Source organism: Prunus mume, linkage group LG7 (genome assembly GCF_029339155.1).
Source record: "Prunus mume cultivar Tortuosa linkage group LG7, ASM2933915v1, whole genome shotgun sequence".
Classification (NCBI taxonomy): domain Eukaryota; kingdom Viridiplantae; phylum Streptophyta; class Magnoliopsida; order Rosales; family Rosaceae; genus Prunus; species Prunus mume.
Window position 1 is genome coordinate 1042224 of NC_142704.1, and position 5240 is coordinate 1047463.

General features: G+C 38.2%; 1 pseudogene; it reads left to right on the forward strand.

Annotated features, from left to right (window-relative positions):
- The first annotated feature begins 586 nt into the window (after positions 1-586).
- Positions 587-4066, forward strand: LOC148915174 (7-deoxyloganetin glucosyltransferase pseudogene; annotated as a pseudogene).
- The last annotated feature ends 1174 nt before the right edge of the window (positions 4067-5240 follow it).

A 5240-nucleotide genomic window follows, 5' to 3' on the forward strand; every position in this document is an offset into this window, starting at 1 on the left:
ACACAACACATATACTAAGATACCCACTTTGTTTCATTTACCTTACAAATTCTACAAGTGATGTGATTAATTGCAAGTGGACAATATCGCTCAAGTTAGTATAGTAGTAAATAAAGTATTGTTTTAACAGGGAATCATGTTAGTCTATGAAATACTAGCATGAATTATCTAATTAAGGGACCATTAGCTCATATATATATATATATATATATATAGAGAGAGAGAGAGAGAGAGAGAGAGAGAGAGAGAGAGGGGAGGCGAGAAGGGAGGCGGATGGGGAGGAAAGGGTACAGGGGTAGGGATGCATTTTTTGTTTTTGTTTTAAGCTTCTTTTTTCTTAAAAATTAATTCTCTTTACAATTTTTTTTATGGATCTCAAATTTCAAATTATTTTAAACTTATTTATATTTTAAATATTTAATCTCATTTAAATTTAAAATTTAAAATTAATATTTTTTGAAAAATGGGTTATATCAAAGTGAGACAAGTATGTGGTGAAGTGAGACAAAATGAGTTTTAGGGAGCAAAGTGAGACACAAATACACTTTCAGAGGGTATATCAAAAAAATGACAAATTATAATTTGTATCCCTCTTCCAGCTCAAGGCCACATAAACCCAATGATCAAACTTGCAAAGCTTCTCCATTTCAAAGGATTCTATATAACCTTCGTCCACAGAGAGTTCAACTACAATCGCTTACTTCAATCTAGAGGCTCAGATGCTCTCAACTGCGCAGAGGATTTCCAGTTCGAGACTATATCCGATGGCTTGCCACCGACGAAACAACGTGGGATATTTGACCTCCCGGAGTTGTGCAGAGCCATGCGGTTGAGGCCAGCGTTCATTCGGAACCTCATCAAAAAACTCAACAAGGCCGTGGTAGTCGGATGTGCGGTGTAAGTTGTATTGTACGATGGGTGATGGGCTTCACCTTACGAGTTGCTCAAGAATTTGGCATCCCGGAGATGCTTCTATTTACACCTAGTGGTTGTGGTATGTTGGGGTATCTACACTATGAAGATCTAGTAGAAAGAGGTTATTTTCCATTGAAAGGTATCCTTCTAGCTAACTAGCATATGGTGATTCCTAACATGAACACTTTTTTATTCAAGCAAACAAGTAGTCTGACAACATAAGATACTTTGAGTTTTTCAAATTGTCTGACCAAATTGTCTCACAACATAAGATACTTATACATGTTTAGCTACATGAACATCCAAACTAAATCATTGTTCATGTTGATTGTTCTATAAGTCTGTTAATAGAACATTACGCTTTATCTCCATTTTATGAATAACAAAATCACATATTTTATGTATCATTTTGCAATTTCAACTTTGGGTTTAATTTTGGAAATGCACAAATGAGAGGTGCTGAATGCTTTAATTATGTGCAGATGATAGCGACTTAAGTACTGGCTTTCTTGATACCGTGATTGATTGGTGTTACCCTCTTTTCGGCCGGCGGCAGCGTGGAAGAACTTTGGTCCTTCTTCTTTTGATCTTAGGCGTGCCACCACAAGCCGAAGTGGGCTTGAATGGAATGAGAATAGATGGATGTGTTGCGCTTCTAACCACGAGCAAGCGATTGATCGACCAAGCAGGAACCTCTTCTTGGCCTAGATTTTCTCTTTCTACGGGCTCGAGAATGGTTGGTTCGTCTGGATGTTTTGTGATTTTATGGTTTATGTAAAAATAATGCAATTAAACTAAATATGCATATAAGCGTAAAGAGCGAGAATTGAAATGCAATAAAATAAATCAAGCGATAAATAAGCGAGAATGAAATAAAGCAATAAGAACAATAAAACGAAAATAAACTTGAAATTAAATTTAATCAAGTGCGATAACAATTAAATGTAAAGGAATTGAAATAAACTTGAATTGAAACGACAAGAAATATAAACTGAAACAAGAATTTAAGCGACAAGGAAAATATAAACTTACACTAGCAAAATGAAGAACTCACTACACTAGGTGCTTGAAAAATAAAATCCTAAGTCTAGGAAAAGAAAAGTGCGAGACGAAAGATAGGTTTGTTTGTCTGATGTTGTGTGTGATGTCTTCATGGAGCAAGGTTTATATAGGGCACTCGTCAGCCCATGGGCTAGCCATTGAATGGCCAAATGTCAACTCTTCTTTAAAATCTTTCCTTTGAAGCCCTCTAATCCGGTGAGATTGTGTTGATATTACAGCGAAGCGATTCTTCCTTGTTTTGGAACACTGGAGTTACTATAAAACTCCTTGATTTCTTTCCTTGTGAGGCCCTCCGTCCGTGCATTATCCTCGAAAATCAATATATGCATATATGGAGAATGAATCAAGACGACTTGGTTGAAATGCGCCCATGCGGATGGGCTCATAAGTAAAGCCATCCATTGTGATATACAATATTAATATATATATTAGGTCAATAAGTTGGCAGCCGCATTCATCCCCTTTTATGCCCAGCCGCATATTCATCGGCCGCACTAAATTGTGTCAGCTGCCTATTCATCACACCCGCCGCATATTCATCACACCGGCGCGATCTTTAATTCTGCGACGCGGTCTTCGAGTCGTCCGCGCGATCTTTAATTCGCCCGACGCGGTCTTCAGTGCGCCGGCGCGGTCTTTAGTGCCGACGCGGTCTTCAGTGCTGCGGCCGCAATCTTCCAGTCGCGGCTGGCTTTAATTACGCGGCGCGGGCTCGAGAATTCTGCGGCTCGAACTTCTGCACGGCTCACGAACTTCGTGCGCGGCTCACGGCGACACAGTGCTGCTCTGGCTTCCAATTACGCGACTACGAACTTCGAATTACGCGTCTCGAACAGTGCTTTCGTCGAACCACTTACGCGGCTTCGAACTTCAATTCTGCCCGGCTCGAACTTCCATATGCACTAGCGGCCGCAATTCTTTCGTGCCCATCCAATATCCCGTGCCCGGATTAGGTGGGTTTCCACCACCCCCAAACAATTGGATACCCGCAATGGAAGGAATTCGATTGAAAGATCTCCCACCTTCCTCCGAACAACGAATCGCGATGATACAATGTTCAACTACAACATACAAGCAATAGAGATTGCCATGAAAGCTCAAGGTGTGATCCTCAACACATTTGATGAATTGGAGAAAGAATTCTTGGATGTATCACAACAAAGTTCCCCCAGCTCTACACCATTGGTCCACTATCACTCCTTCAACACAACATGTCCACAACACATCACTTGGACTCAATTGATTCAAATTTGTGGAAGGAAGATAAGAAATGCTTGGACTGGTTAGATAAGAGAGAGCCTCAATCAGTGGTGTATGTCAACTATGGAAGCCTAGTAATAATGACTAAAGAACAATTGGTTGAGTTTGCTTGGGGACTTGCCAATAGCAAATATCCATTTTTATGGGTCATTAGGCCAAATCTTGTAGATGATGGAGAAGAGATTTTATCAAATGAAGATTTCATGGAGGAGACAAAGAAAAGAGGCATTTTGGGATAGGGTCACAGAGGAACTTCTTAAGCATCCTTCAATTGGAGGATTTTTAACACATTGCGGTCGGAATTTGACTTTGGAAAGCATTTGTGAAGGAGTGCCATTAATTTGTTGGCCTTTTTTTGCAGAACAACAAACCAACTGCTTTTATTTATGTAATAAATGGGGGTTTGGGATGGAGATTGACACAAAAGTGAAGAGAGAGAAGGTGGAGAGGCTTGTGAGAGAGTTGATGGAGGGTGAGAAAGGGAAGAAGATGATGGAAAAGGCTATGGAATGGAAGAAGAAGGCAGAAGCAGCTACAAGAACTGGTGGATCTTCTTACACTAATTTTGATATGTTGGTTAAGCAGCTCAAACAAGAGCCCATTGGCTTGGAGAACTTGTCATAGAGTTATTGGGGGTATGCAGCTTTTATTTTATTCACATATAAAAATTTGTCATTGTGCAAGGGGCTTGTAGCTCAAGTAATTTAATAGCATTTATTCATGCACCCGAAGTCTTAGGATTGATTTTTCACTCTCTAATATCACTTGTATAAAATAAAAATAAAAATATTATCTTTGTCATCCATTCAAGATATGACGTTATCAACCATTCTTGCACAATTTAAGAAATGGCCCCAACAATTGGTGCTAAGTGGTATCATCCCAACAAGAAGTGTGTACCCCATTAGACTGTTGACGTCATTTATAACTAGTGCAATGTCAATTCACGTGCCATCATGACAAAAAATCATCATTAAATTCCTTAAGGAAAACCCATACTCAAAAGGAGTGGTTTTTTATTTTTATTTTTATTTATTAATTAATTAAATTTTATATTTTTAACAAAAGCCATATTGTGAGGTTCTTTGAATACAGGGAGTGCTAGGTCCTGGTTAGTGGGGGAGGGGGCAGCGGGTGGGGGTTACTCTATCAAGAGTTGGGTTTCTTCTGACTGCTTTTGGTGGGAGGGGTAGGGTACTTGGTTAGTCTGATGACCACACTATATGTGTAGATCGCTTATTTATTCAAATGATGATGAAATTTACCAACTAGTCATTTGTTTAGTTATAGTTGTTTCTACTTGTTTGAAGAACGTACGTTTTCATGTTGTTCAACTCACATAAATGTGAGGACGGAATATATTTGTGATCAGTTTGATGCCTAATTGTGGCGAGCACATTGTAGTGATGTAACTTTATTTTGAATGTATAAACATGCTATTATGCGGTGAGCTCATCCAAAACAAAGTTATGTCAACACAATGTGCTGGCAACCAATAAACAAGTATCATACATCAATAAAAACAAAAAAACAAAAGCACCCGTTGAACAATATTTGATGCATGTCTACCATGTCGTTAATTTATTCCTAGCAATAAACAAGGTGATCGTCTCATGAAGAAGCGAAAATCATACCACCTGAATCCTGATCCATCATCTCAAAGAATCATAGATGATATGAACTTAAGCTATAGGCTATATGTTTATGCATCACATATTTATGCAATGTGTTTTTTTTATCACAATGTGTAGAATCATAGATCATCTTCTGCTTGCACTACACCTTGGATATATAAGAATTATCCGTCCAAGTATTATTACCATTTGTACTCTCCATTGATTTCCTCCATGTTGGTCTTTTGAACCCTTTTTTTGTTTTTTGTTTTTTTTCAATGTCAAATAAATAAATATATATATATACACACACACAATAAGACTTTTGGTATATACCCTTTTGCATACTTCAATCGTTTAGCAAAGTTTTTTGAAAAAAAATTAACCAAA